Genomic DNA, 15,439 nt, shown 5'->3' on the forward strand with positions numbered 1-15,439 from the left:
TTGTTACTAGACACTTCTTTATTTAAAAAACACATTTTAAATTATTTTGTATTGTCAATACTGCATGTCAGGGAAAGGGCTAAGATACTTCTGTTTTGCTGGCTGGGGTATATTTATCAGTTTCCATTACGTTAAGCCATGTTTCCAAGTTATCAGACTAGTCCATCCACCTGGTAGAAAAGTACATCATCCTTGCCTCTCCAGATTTAGCCAACCTAGGAGGATGGTGGGTGTGCACAGAAGAAGAAAGAAAAGATTAAGAATCAAAGCTCCAATGATAACCAAATATGCCTCTTAAAAGTATCAGAGAAAAATCGCACCAGACAGAATTAAGCAGGCAAGGAAAGACTATTCAAGGTTGTTGTAATAGGAGTTGAGATTGTTGTAATAAGGGAGAGAGGCTGAACTCAACTTCATTGGAACAAGAGGCAGGAGGATTTTTAAGCACTGAGGTGACTTCATGGAAAAGTCCCGGAGGACACTGCGGGGAGTTGGCCAATGTGATTAGGCCATCTGTATTTGCTAATTGGCACTTAGGAAGTTAGCTCCCTATCCTCCCACCGAGACTGGGAGATGGGGCCCTGCCTTTCTTGATGAATGCATCTGAAAAGGATGGCTCCCAGGTCCTAGAGAAAGGCAAGTCTGGGTTGTAAAACTGGCAAGAGACTGGGAAAAGATTTACATCTCCAAGAGGCAGAGAGAGTGCAACTCCAAGTTTTCTAAAGTAAATGTTGTGAGAAAAGGAGGGCCAGGGGATTATACTCAGAAAAAAATCCTGTCTAAAGTTTAGTTAAGCTAACGAGAACATTAAGGCTGTCTTGGTGAAAAGACATATTGATCCTGAGGGAAGAAAATCAAGGGTCTAGGGACCAATCTTAAAAAAGATTTAAACTCCCAGTTTCCATGCATTTGAATTCCTGGGTTCCCCCAAATCCACAGGTTTTCTCTTACTCTCTCTAGCAGGCTTAGAGTCACAAGGGTAAGGGTAAGGAAAACTATAATGAGTCCCTTGGGTCTTTATTTTTTTCCTGCTATACCACTTGTTTATTTCAAATGGCAATTTCTGCTTCTGTCCTGGCAATCCCATCCTGGATGGTACTAACCTCACCTGTGCCAGTGAGGTAGGGATGATGATTATAACCTTCTTGATTATTCTTATTCCCAAATAATCAAGATCTTTTGGCTTGTATCATCTCCCAGGAACCTGACACAAAATCCCTAGGGCCTGAGCCAAACAATATTTGGAAGTTAGCACACCTAACATTACATGTCTCTCATCAGGAGGCACTTGGAACTAACATCCCTGCAAATCCATCAGCCGCCTTCCCCTCCACACCCACTGTCTCCATTTCCTTTTTTCAATGCACTACTCAACTACAAAGTCTTCTTTCCATCTGACGGCTCTACTGACACCTTGTAAAAGGGCACTGATGACCTTCAACAACTCCATAAGTAGAGATTTTTTTATTTTGCTATGCTTGTCACCCTCAGTCTTCATATAGAATTCACCACCTGTTTCACAACCAGCTCCTCTTTGACGATTTCTCAGTGCTTGGATTCTATGACAATGTACTTTTCTGGATCTCTTCTTATTTCTCTAATTTTTCTTCTTCTGTGTCTCCCATGGGCCCCACTTCCTGTGTTGGTGCCATGAAGGTAGGATCTCTCCTCACCTTCCTCTTGTCTTGATCCATTACTTGTTGTTGGGTCAGTTCATCTACTTCCACAGTTTCAACCACAACCTAACTACTGCCTTTGTGATGATGATTGAAATGACTACTTTTATAGTTTTCCGTTTCTATCTTTCCCTTTAAGCCCAGGCTAAATATTCCAACTGTCTCCTAGACAAAGAAAACTTAAGGTTCTGCTAACATCTAAAACTGAACACGCTCAAAGTGCAATGACATCATCCCTACCTCTGCACACCAGTCTCTCACCTTATAGCCTTCCCCAGTCTACACATACATTTTATTCAGATTTCACAGATGAAGCTTCAGCTGTCCTTCAGCTTTCACCCTGCCTGGACTACTCCAGCCCTGCCTGGTGATACTCTGTGTTCTTGCCCTTCACGCTCTGCATATTGCTTCCATGCTGAACATTTACACACACCCCTGTTGAAATTCTTTATTTTATCCCTTGTTCAATTGTGACCTCATTTTGTGAGCAGTCCCCCCCTTTCTTGGATTATAATTAATTTCTACTCATCACAACATTGTGACTATTCTTTTTGACTGTTCTTTATAACAGTCACTAAACTCTGCTTAGTATTATAGTTTATTGTGTGCATGGCTTTCTCTTTCACTAAATGAAAAATACTTTGATGGCAGAGATTGTATCCTATTTTGCTTTTTATTCCCCAAGTTGTCTTTCACAGAGTAGGTCTTCAGGGCGTGTGTGTTAAATGGAAGATTTCAGTTCATAAATACGAAATATTTCCATATGCAATCTAAACACGTTCTGGGATCCTCAAGGAATCCTAAGTGAATAGTCGACAGATACTAAAGAGCTGAAGATTTAACGGATCCACAGCTAAACTGGCGAGCTTAGGGCTGGGGGTGGTAATTATATGTTAGTGCATTTTTTGATACTTTACACCTCTCATATTCTGTGGACAATAGTACCTTAGTATTTTTTCAATTTATTTTTTATTGAAGTACAGTTGATTTACCATGTTGTGTTCATTTCTGCCGTACAGCAGTGGGACTCAGTTACACATATATACGTTCTTTTTTTCTATTCCTTTCCATTATGGTTTATCCCAGGATATTGAATATTAGTTCCGTGTGCTATACAGTAGGACCTTGTTGTTTACGAGCATTTTATTTTATGTTTCATGTTTTGAAGCCCTGAGAGAGGGGAGGTGAGAAGAGATGTGGTCTTCCCTAGTGACAGGAAAAGGTCTGGCTCTCCTTGAATTGGTCTTCAAAGCCCATTTAAAACATGTAGCCACTGTAATTGCAAAATCTCTATGTAAATACTTTAACCAGCTAGCTCTAAGTAGATATAACTGTTGGGAGCTGCCATCTGTTCATGTGGAAATATGTGGCAGAGAAGGAAACAGAGGAATGTCATAGAAATTTCTTGCAAAAATAAGCAACCTCGAGCAAGGTTCAAGGCACTTTGGGATGGCTTATTCCAACCTGGCTGGATCACACGGAGGTGGCATCTGGTGGAGATCACACGAAGGAATAGGCTGAATAAGCATGGAATACTGTCATCCAGAGTGGCTCCCAAGGGCTCTTCTGATGTTCCTGTAGGAAACTTGTCTCATACACAGTACATTCTGAGAGCCACAGATGTCTCCTTGCTTTGAGAAAAATGTAGATACGACTACTAGTCAGTCTTAGCAGCTAATAATTATAATTCTTGTCCAAGACAAAGTTCAGCACTAAACCAAATAATACTGTACCTATAGAAACAGGATTTAGTTAATAGTTTAGCACCTACAATGAACCAGACACTTTATCTATATTTGTGTTTATTTTCACAAGCCCAGCAAAGTAAGTATAATTATCTCGCATTTTGATTTTGAAGAAACTGAGGCTCACAGACCAAAATATTTGTAGCAGACAAACTTGAATTCAGGTCTCTCTGACTGCAGAGTCTGAGCTCTTTTGATAATATTTTGCTAGCTCTCTGTCATAATTAAAATGCACCAGAGTAGTAAAGAATTATGTTCAAACTAAGATTTGAACTTACTAATGCCACTTAAAGTCTTCTACTTCTTACAGCTTTAAAATACAGATTATTAAAAAAAAAAAATACAGATTATTTTTTAAGCTTTGAAAAATTAATGCGCTGGGAATTGTCAGGGTTACGATAACTGCTTTGCTCTCCTACCGGATATTTCTTGGATTTTCAATCTAAGATACAAATGTTGGTGAGGATGGACTCAGACTTGTCCAACCTATGAGAGCCAGGAAACAAATGGCCAGGTTATTTGCTTTATTTAATACCATTATTTCCGTTTGGAGAAATGGAAACATCAGTGTACCCATTAACCCCACGTGCGCGACAGCCCCTGAACCATTGAAAGCCAAGACTTCAGGAGTCTCAGCCCCAGAAGGGTCTGGAAATAGAGTGCTGTTTCTTGACCCAGTCCCCGACCCTTGCCCCTAGTGTCTGTAAAACTATTAGATTATAGTGTATGTAATGTATCACCACCAGGTGTTACTAGTGTTTCTAACAGCCCTTTCTTCCTGGGTCTCCAGGTCCTTGTGACTCCCTCCTCTACACTGTACCATTTCTGTGGTTCTTGCCATCTTTTCCCTGAAGCTTAGTCTCCTTTACAAGATCTCCTGTGATCACCTCAAGGATCTGATTCAGGATCCATATTCTCACCTGGAAATTAAAAATTGGCAACCTTCACAGCTATTTTTTATAGGTAAACTAACTTGACTTACCACAATGTTTCAGATACTCAAAACATAGAAATCAGCCCACATTCCATATGAATTTGCCTCCCAAGCCACATGGACTTATAACTCTGGAAGGGCAGAAATTGGTCACTCCTACCCAAGTCCTATAATATTGATTTTTACCACCTACAAGTTTTCTACGTCTAACAAGTTTTCTGGCTTTCTCTCTCTCCATCTTTCATATAATGGAGCATAATGGATCTTGATGATATAAATATACACAAACATACATACATATGATCAATGGTTTTCATTTATCTTAAATTGTTTTATAATGTTTTAATTCTATCTTAGTATTTATTTTATTTTTCAATTTTCATGTATTTGTACAAAAAAGTTTTTTAAAGAACTCAGATTTTGCAAAACTGAAATGACTCATTATCAGCTGGACAAGAATTTGAAAACAAACAGGTGAATTAGGATCAATATTCTAAAGTCCCCAAGTCCTCTTTTTTTTTTTTTTTTTGCTTTGGCCAATTAAATAATTTCATAAAAGGTTTACAATAACATGTTACTCTTGGATTAAAATGGTTAGTCCTTTAGCACTTCAGAATTATAAACTCTGGTTCAGAAAAGCAAAATATATAGAATACAAGGAAAACAATGATCAGAATGAATGTACTGATGAATAACATTTTTAAATTAGGAAGGGAGAGAGTTCCCAACACCATTTAACTGAAATAAAATTAAAATATTGGAAGTCTTTGAAACAGTGACAACAGTTAGACTGGATGTCTAACTAAATTTCAGAAAGAGCCAGGACAAAAATAAGTGAGTGCCTGGGAGAGAAGAATCCTTGAAAGCAGCGCTTGGATCACATGGGCTTGATTACAACCCAAACTTGTCAAAACTTGTGAGACCTCAAGGAGGTTTATAAAATGTTTTTCACAGTGCCTGGAACATATTAGACAAACAGTAAACCTTTTCCAATCCCTCCTTTATCCTTTATACTTCCTGCCGTGGTATGTGCATGCGTGTGTGTGTGTGGTGGGAGAGTGGGCATTCCTCAGTATTGCAGTATGTGGAGAGCCTTCCTTTAGCCTCTTGCTTTTGTTTGGTTTTGCCCTAAAAATCCATTTTCCGTATTAATATGGGACAGTCTCCACTGGTGGTAAAACTCCCCTTCAAGGAAGAAGCGGGCCTTCTGAGAGAGCTGATAACTGTAAAACACAGATCAACAATCACAGAAGCAAAAAGCACTTCAGAAATCATACAAATTTTAAGGAAATGTTGTAAATAGAAAGATATGATTTCATTTGACGGTACTGGAAGTATTCATTTTTCAGAAATTTAGCTCTCTGTAATTCTTTTATTTCTTTCACAAATTGGATAATTAATGTGAGTTAGTCAAAATCCTCTATGGTTACAATCTCTGTGATTCTTTAATATTATAACTCTGTGGGCTCATTTCTCATTTTCCTCCATACCTCATTTAAGGCTTGAAGTCAGTGGGAATTACCCCAGGCAAGATGAATTAAAGACTATCTGTCTAATCACTTAAGGCAGACTGTCAATTTTTAGAAATTATTAAGTACATCTACACAGTCATATGAAAATGTGGGTTTTCATAAAAACCCACATTTTTATATTTCTAATATAGATGGGAAAATTCTCTTTTTTAAAACTTAAAGCCTCAAAAGATCATAGAATTTTGAAATTATAAGCGTCTTACGAATTACTTATTTATCACTCATTTATTCAAAAAATCGTCTATTGAGAATTTTACAGGCCAAAAATGTAACCTTTTTGTCAAGTTATTTAATCTTTCTGGGCCTCAGTTTCTTGGTTTGTTGAGTAGGGAAGGTGAACAAGATGAATTCTATGTACCTCTAAGCTGCAACATTCCACAGTTCTGGGCTGGTAACTTGTCAAAAGTTACCTAGCTAATTAGTGGCACAATCAAGACTACAATCCAGAAGCTAGAATTTCCTGGTTACTCGTCTCGTGTCCTTTGCACTGTAACACATTAAGTTCCTAGATTTAAAAAAAGAATACTTTTTAGATCCTGAAAATTCTTCTGCATGTCTATAAAAGGTCACTTCTAGCCTTGCAACACATCTTGGATAGTTACATATGAGTTCTATTAATTAAGTTGCAATATACTATGTATTATATCTAAAAATTCAAAATCTAAACTAATACCAGGTTCTTCTATGTACGATCCACATTTTCTTTCCTTATTTTTCACAAATGACATACCATTTCGATATCACTTATATATCTCAATGCTTCGAATACAATCCCAGTTGGTTTTTTTTTTCTTTATTTTTTTAACATCTTTATTGGAGTATAATTGCTTTACAATGGTGTGTTAGTTTCTGCTTTATAACAAAGTGAATCAACTATACATAAACATATATCCCCATATCTCCTCCCTCTGGCGTCTCCCTCCCACCCTCCCTATCCCACCCCTCTAGGTGGTCACAGAGCACCGAGCTGATCTCCCTGTGCTATGCGGCTGCTTCCCATTAGCTATCTATTTTACATTTGGTAGTGTATATATGTCCATGCCACTCTCTCACTTTGTAACAGCTTACCCTTCCCCCCCCACGCCCGTATCCTCAAGTCCACCTAGTTGGGTTTGAGGCTCATAGCTGTCTCAGGGTGATTCAGGACCCAGGTCAGGTGTCACGCCACGACAGCATATCAAACTCCTGCCCATATTTCTATAAAGGTGACAGCTTGTTAATGAACATGAGAAGTGACATTGAAAGAGGAAACTCTCTTCAATGCAGCCTGAGCCATGTGCCATCCAACTTGCCTTGGGAGTAGTGGGTCCCATTTTCTTCTGAATGTATAGAGAAGATTATCAAGTCTTCCATCACCAGCCTTCCAGGTAAGAGTCATCCCCTTCACTGCCATATTAATTGCCTGAATGAGGCACTATATTGATGTCAACAACAAAGGGTCAGCCTCATATGAAGAGAGTCCGTAACCAGACTCATCACACGTTAAGGCTGAGTCTTCCTGCCAACATCATCATATCCCACACAGAGACCCTAAGACTCAGGATGGACTTAACACATGCGGCAGTGTAGTACAGTGCTAAGAATTTGGCCTCTGGAGGTAGACTGCTTTGGCTTAAATCCTGAATCTCTCACTAGTTGCTGTCTTTGGAAGCAACTCCCATCATCTTTTTTTTTTTTCCAACTTTATTGAGATAAAATTGCTCTACAACATTGTTTAATGTCTAAGATGCGTTCATTTGATAAACTTACATATTGAAGTATGATGACCCATGTTAGCTAACACCTCCATCATGTCACATAATTACCATTTCTTTTTTGTGGTGAGAACATTTAAGATCTACTTTCTTAGCAACTCCCATAATTTTTTGGGACACTCATTTCTGCATACGTAAAATGGTGATGTTAGAATCTACCCCATAGGGTTGTTATAGAGATTAAAGACTTTCGTTTTTGCTCTAAGCAGGCCTTATTAGCTTTTATTATTGTTTCTCTATTGCGTATTCTTCCATCGTTCTAGTTACCAAACCTAGAAAGCATGCTGTCATTCCGAAACCCTCTCACATCTTAAACTTAACCTGGCTTGCAGTTCCACCTCAGCAATATCTTGTTAATGAAACACTGTCTTTAACAGTCTCATGAATTGCTCATTTCTTTCTTTTCTTTCCTTTTTTATGTTTTTGGTTGTTTCCCTTTGAGATATTTTCTTACTTTGTGTTGTTTATAGCACTTAGTATTAATAACACATGTTATATTCTAACACATAATCAATATTGATGAACCAAAGTTCTATTTCTTTATTTATTCAACACTACATTATTAGTAACTATTGCATGATAAGCATCAGGTAGAATAATTGCAATACAGCAATACAAAAGCTATAATGAAGTCATACATGAAGAATAATATTGGCACAAAGAAAGTAATAACAACTCTGCTTAGGACAGCCCCTCGCCTCCCCAAAGCATTACAAAGTATATTCTTCAATGGGGTTTTGAAGGATGATTAGGAGTTTTCCAAATTCGTATAGAGTGATAGGATAGACAAAGGAAAAAGTATGCTTATTGGCTCAGAGCCATGAAATAGTATTGCCAGAGATTAGACTAGCCACCAGGTAATGGAAGAAATGATACTGGGGCTTCCTTGGTGGCGCAGTGGTTGGGAGTCCGCCTGCCGATGCGGGGGACGCGGGTTCGTGCCCCAGTCCGGGAGGATCTCACATGCCACGGAGCGAGCCATGGCTGCTGAACCTGTGCGCCTGGAGCCTGTGCTCCGCAGTGGGAGAGGCCACAGCAGTAAGAGGCCCACGTACCACAAAAAAAAAAAAAAAAGAAAAAAGAAATGATACTGGATAAGTAATGATAATAATAGTTAACATTAATTGAGAGCTTCCTAAGTTTCTTAATTTCTAAGCACTCTATGTGCATTATTTCTGCTCTTCACAATGGTGCTTAAGAATTTATGATATTAATCCAACTTTACAGATGAAGGCAGTGAAGCTCAGTGGAATAATAGAGCTGACCAGAAGCAGAGGTAGAACTGCAGTTTCAGTCTGTCTCCATGCCTGCACTCATTCTGTGATCCAGCCCTCCACTATGTCATGATTGCCTTATAAACCATGCAAACGTGTGACTTTAACCTTGTAGCAGTGGGGAACTATTGAAGTTTTAACTTGGAGAATAATACGACTAGATTACTGTTTGAGGATATTCTGTATACTTGTCAATTTTACCTTCCTGATAGGTTAAACTATTATTTCAAAGCAGGACTTAGTTCTTCCTTAATTACATAAACTTAGTGACTCCTAATTTAGTATCATAAAACTCATTATTTCATCGACAGATTTTTTATTGTCTCCTTTTGATTGCCACTGTGCTAGGAGCTGGTGCTTCACAAAAGAGATTTAAGAATAGCCGCACACTGGCAGAAGAAACGATGGTGAAGGAAATGGAGAAGTATGAGATATAGGAGAGAGAGGCAGGGAGGGAGGGAGAGAAAGAAAGAAAGAAAGAGAGGGAATCTGAATGAGAATAACCAGTGGGGCAAGGTTCTAGAAAAATCTCAGCATGCTAGTAACAATTATTATGAGAAAGGAGAAAATTATCCTATGCTTCAGATAGGCAAATTAACTTTATATTCTAGATTTCAGTTTAGATGATTAAATGTTTATTTAGTACTTTCAGTATTCTAGCTACTTAACTAGGATCTAGGAATAAAAAAAAAACTAAGACATTGTCATTGCTTTCCAGTAGCTTCCAATCTTCTACAATAAAATCCCAGAGAAATAATGAGGGAGACCTGTATTCTAACTTTATTTTGCTACCCACTCTGCATCAGCCTAGGAATAACTTAATTAAATATTATTGTGCCTCTTTTTTCATAAATGTATCAGGAGTTGAAATCTATATTATAAAGACACATGATTATGTTATCTTTATACAGACTTTATTACATAAACATTGATCAGTATTCTCCAAAAATACTATACAAGACATCAAGCTAAAAAAGTTTGTTTCTTTTTTCCAAAATTCCTGGCTATTCTAACTATGGTAAAATTTCAGAATATTCTAGCATCAAAAATCTTTAATAGATTATTATTTATCAGTAGAGAGTAGATTCTCTGTGGATACATACAGAGGGTAATCTGACTACAGCAGACAAATCACATTCTGCCTACATTTGAAATTGCAAAGACAAAGAACAGCCTGTTCATTTCCAGACTAACTTGAATATATGCTTTAGGCATGTATGCTTGTGTTTACGTGTCTTTGAGTTATTCATTCATTCAATTAGGAAATAAGGTGCCTTATACTTCCAGCTACTGCATATCAAAAGTAAAGCCTAATTAACAAAGAGGTAAACTGGAAAAACATCAGATGAAAAATCTTAGTGAGTGATTACATAGAAAAATTATTAGAGAATAGTTTTTTAAGAATTGTTTGTTGAGTGAATGAATATTATCTTCTAGTATAATTTGGGTGTTCACTTAATATTTTTAGAGTATTATCATCAGGAAAGTACTTAGCATTTTATCACTGCATATGGAAGAATTTGTAAGGCTAATTTGAAAAATTTTACATCTTTAACCATTGAGTATAATTTGAGTTTGAAGTATCTTAATGATTGCAATATGTATTAGACTGTGTATTTCATTTGTTGTTTTAACCTGGAAGGATCAGCTTCCCTAAAGCTCTCATGCCTTCATACACATCCTATTCACCAATGTTAGCTACTCATACTAAAATGAAGAAAATAAATGCTGTATTTTCAGTCTCCTAAATGTTTGTCTTAGATTCAGGTCAGGCAGTAGATACCATAATATATGTGGATACACAGTAATAATTTATCTCTCTGACTATAGCTAGACTCTCACTTTCTTTTCCTTTTTGGGTCACAGTTATATCTTACATAATCCAGCAGAGGGTGCTTCCTTTTTAGGGTTGGATTAGAAATGAATATAATCAGTAAAAGTTAAAATCTTTCATATTTTTTTTCCAGCGGTCAAGTCACATTCCCTTGCAGTTTTATGCATTTTCAGATGTATCCCAACAATAATCACCTTCCATTAAGTACCACACACTTTAACCAACAAATACATAACAGCACACATCTGTATTTATATGTGCAGGCTTCACACGCTTGTTCCCTTGTTTTTCTTAAAGGAAGTTATGATCCTAATCAGAAGTTCCAGGTATATTCAAATTAAGGAAGGTTTTCTTTTTCTTAACACTGTATTTTCCCCTCTGGGAAGTATCAGTGGCATCCACAAAAACAGTTTTCTTTGTTAAAAAAAAATGTGGCTTTCCAAAATATTCCATAACAAAAGCATGGTTTTATAGCATTCCCAACATCATTGGCCATTCTAAGAGTAGATGGAAATGTAACCTCTTCTGAAGAGCAAAATAGCAAGTCTTTCAGGAATAGTCTACTTGGTAAATGCATGGCCCTTTATTTGCTTGTTACATAGGCGCAGTTCCTGAAATTGTCATCTCAGGAGGCTCCTAATGTATATTTTTTAATCCTCTTTCAGCATGTCACCCAGCGCATAAGTATCTGGCCTTGCACAGGTGGTTCTGCTAAGGAATGTGAGGCTCTTAGAATGGTTTTGAATCACCTTCTCAGAAGAGATAACTACAGTCACTGCAAAGGAGAAAGCTGAGATAATCTCAGCTATCAAACTAGTTTCAAGGGGTTTTTCCCTCCCACAATTTTATGATATATATGTATATGACAGTGCAGTCAATTTAAATAAATGGGAGATGATTTTTCCCTGAATAATTTTTTTTTGTTTGTTTTTTACGGTACCCGGGCCTTTCACTGTTGTGGCCTCTCCCGTTGCGGAGCACAGGCTCCGGACGCGCAGGCTCAGCAGCCATGGGTCACGGGCCCAGCCACTCCGCGGCATGTGGGATCTTCCCGGACCGGGGCACGAGCCCGCGTCCCCTGCATCGGCAGGCGGACTCTCAACCACTGTGCCACCAGGGAAGCCCTCCCTGAATATTTTCTAATCAAACAGATTTTGCTTTTGAATTTTCTCTCACAACCCTGATATTTACCATTAGAAGTCAGACACCCATTTAGAAGATAGGCCTTTCTGGAGATACAACTTAGTAGGATATTTATATCTATGAGTGCTGAAATAGCCCACACTGGAAGCAAAACACAAGACTAAGAGAATGAGTTGGTTTGGGTGAGCAAATGTTTTATATCTGTGTACAAGAAAATTGAGTACATCTCTAACTTTAAATCCCATTAGAAAAGGTTGTGATTAACTGCAGGACCTCACTGATCGTTCAGGTAACAGATGGACATGCCACAATGAAATATTTCCCCTTTTTATTTACAAACAAAAGAGGATTTTTATGTGGGGAGAAATTAAAATGTTACTGAAGCACTGGTTGCCTAAGCTTAAATTCTTTCACATTAATATAGATCCTTTATTATGTAAAGTCACATCTTTAATATTTTTGCATGGTTTGGATACATAATCTATTATATTTTGTGATTTTCCTTCAACTAGGTTGGTTTCTTCCAAAAGAATTACGTACCTACAACATAATGAGGTAATTAACTAGAGAACCAAAGGTTTTTCTTCTGTTTCAGACAAAACTTGCTTCTAAGATAGAAGCGGCACATGAATTCTTTAGGGGACCATCTGCCTTGTCCTCCATTGTGATTTTGTTGTCAGAAATCTCATGTCATTTTGTATAATACCAAAAAGACCTGACCAAACGTTAAAAGGACAACTGAGGTAAAATGCCCCACATGTTGTTATGGTGCTTTTAAAAATATTTTAGGAGATTTGCCAATGTGATAAACTTCAATAAATTAGAATATTTCTCTAGATGAAAATCATTAGTATTTATTTTGACTGACAGCTGTGTTAGGTAAAAACCACAAATAATATTGTAGTCAAATACCCTAAAAATCATATTCAAATGATTCTGAATATATTCAGTTAAAATACATTTGAAAAGTCCTTAACCAAAACAAACAATATTTCAAGAGTAATGCCCACACGGTGGTTCACAGAATTACGTTAAAACAAACTCCACTATCTAAATTTATCTTTTCACTGCACAGCCCCTCTCCATTTGAAACCCTTTGTTGTGTAAGACATACCACAAGAGGAATAAAATAAATTGTAAAGAACCCAGGGAAAATTTCCAAAAATTACAATTGACAGTTTGCAAGATGGATTTATCTTTGGAGTATTCAATTAGCCCCTTTTATGTTGACTAACATACTGTAATTTTGGTATTGGTTGCTGTGATAGACTGAGTAATGGCCCTCAGATATGTCCGTGACCTAATCCCTGGCACCTGTGGATGTTGCCTTCTAAGGCCAAAGGGATTTTGTAGATATGCTTAAATTAAGGATCTTAAAATGGGACGATTATCCTAGTGAGCCCAGTGTAATCACAAGAGTTCTTCTGAGAGGGACACTGGAGGAGTCAGGATCAGTCAGATGGAAATGCAATGAAAGAAGAAGAGAGACAGAGATTTGAAGATACTATGCTGCTGGCTTTGAACATGCAACCAGGGGGCCATGATTCAAGGGATGTAGGTGTCCTCTGGAATCTGGAAAGGCCAAGGAAATGGATTCTATCCTGGAGCCTCTAGAAGGAACACTGACCTTCCAATCCATTTTGGGTTTCTGACCTCCAGAACAGGAAGAGAATAAATTTGTGTTAAGTCACTAAATTTGCGATAATTTGTTACAGCAGCTATAAAAAAGCTAATAGAGTGCCTATAGTTAATAATTAGAAGATTTCACATAAAAGTTAAGTTTATTTAAAAAATTTTTTCTCCTTTTAAAAACTGGAAAATCTGGCAAAAGTTGGAGAGTCACCTCTTTCTTGTAGCAATGGCTGGTTGTTCCCTTTAGACGTCATGTGTTCTCCAGTTTACCAAGGGCTCCATGAGGCCCTAATTTTTTTTTCTTTTTCTCTTAAACTTGGAAGCTGGTGGACATCTGAGTTTGTGACCTCTGATAGGTAGGGTCTTAAATTTTGCATTTTACTTAATATTCATTTCACACTTCTTCATTTTTAAGAATTGTATCTATTTACTATTGTTTTTAATGGCATTCGTCTAAATCTACTGATTCTGGGAAATTTCATTCCCATGTGCTTAGTCATCTCCCACCATCCACCTATTTTTGTCTTTCCTTTAAACTTTCAACCTGTAGGTTGGCCACTCTTGGTGGGCCTCAGTGACATCATTTGCAGTGTAGGCTGTGTATTGGATGAACTGAATTCTGGAGTACTAAGATGCAGCCCCTGTTGTTCTTTCCCACTGCCAACCATCTCATCTGCTACTCTTTCACGAAATCTCAGGCATATTGGGCATTCTTGTGTATTAACAAGTAGTTTCACATTCTGGATACTGAAAAGTTCAGTGCAGTCCAGCATTAAGCTTTGCCCCTTCCCCTCAACTTTGCTCTGCTTTAGGCTGCAGTGGGGAAGTAGTGTGTGTGTGTGTGTGTGTGTGTGTGTGTGTGTGAGAGAGAGAGAGAGAGAAAGAGACAGACAGACAGACAGATGGACAGTGCTCCCTCTGGAACCTCTGAGGGAAAATCCATCTCCTAGCCTTTCCCAGCTTCTAAAACTTCACTCTTTGCTTCCTTTGGCTCATGGCCCCATCTTCAAAGCCAGCAGCACAGCATTTTGCTTCGGTCCTCACGGTGCAATCTTCTGTAATAGTACCTTCCTCTGTCTCCCTCCCTTTTAAGACAAGGTCCTGTCTTAAAAGGACCTTGTTATTACATCATTGAGCCCCCCTGGATAATCCAGGTTACTCTCCCCAACTCAAGATCTTTAACTTGATCACATCTGCACAATCCCCTTTGCCATATATGGTAACGTTCACAGATGCCAGAGATTAGAATATGGACATTCATGGGCGCCGTTATTCAGCAAACCACATCAAGACTAAAGAATCCAAGCCAAAAAGGGATTTTACACTAATTGACGTCCTAACTGCCACATTCCACGGCCCTCATCCTACGAACGTTCTCTGCTGCATTTAAGGTGGACAACCACTTCCTTCTTTAAAAATTTCCTCCCACTGATTTCAGATACTCTTTTCCCATGATGGTCCTTCTTAACTACCTTTTCTTCTACTAGATTTTATTATCTTTTACCATAATATTTTCACTTTGCATTCATCCCACCCCTATTTGTCTACTCTCACAGCTCCCACTGTCCTAAATCCTGATGATTCCGAATCTGCATCACAGCCCTGATCTCTTTTTTATCAGTATTTGCAACCACATTTGGGACATATTTTCCTTTAACTCACTATTTCCAAAAGTGAACCAGTTCTCTTGTTCTGCAAACCTGTTTTGTCTTCCCATATTTCTTTTCATTTTCCTCCATTTTATTCTCATAGCCACTCTTCTTATTTAGACCCTGTGGTCTTGTGCCTGGACTAATGCAGTATCCCCTTAATTACTAGCCAGACTATCAGTCTTTCCTCAGTTCTCCACATTACTGCTAGATTCTTGTTCTAAACCTCAGAAGTGATCATATCTTTCTCATATGTGAAAAAAACT

The sequence above is a fragment of the Grampus griseus genome (genome assembly GCF_964374135.1).
Source record: "Grampus griseus genome assembly, chromosome: 9".
In the NCBI taxonomy this organism is placed as follows: domain Eukaryota; kingdom Metazoa; phylum Chordata; class Mammalia; order Artiodactyla; family Delphinidae; genus Grampus; species Grampus griseus.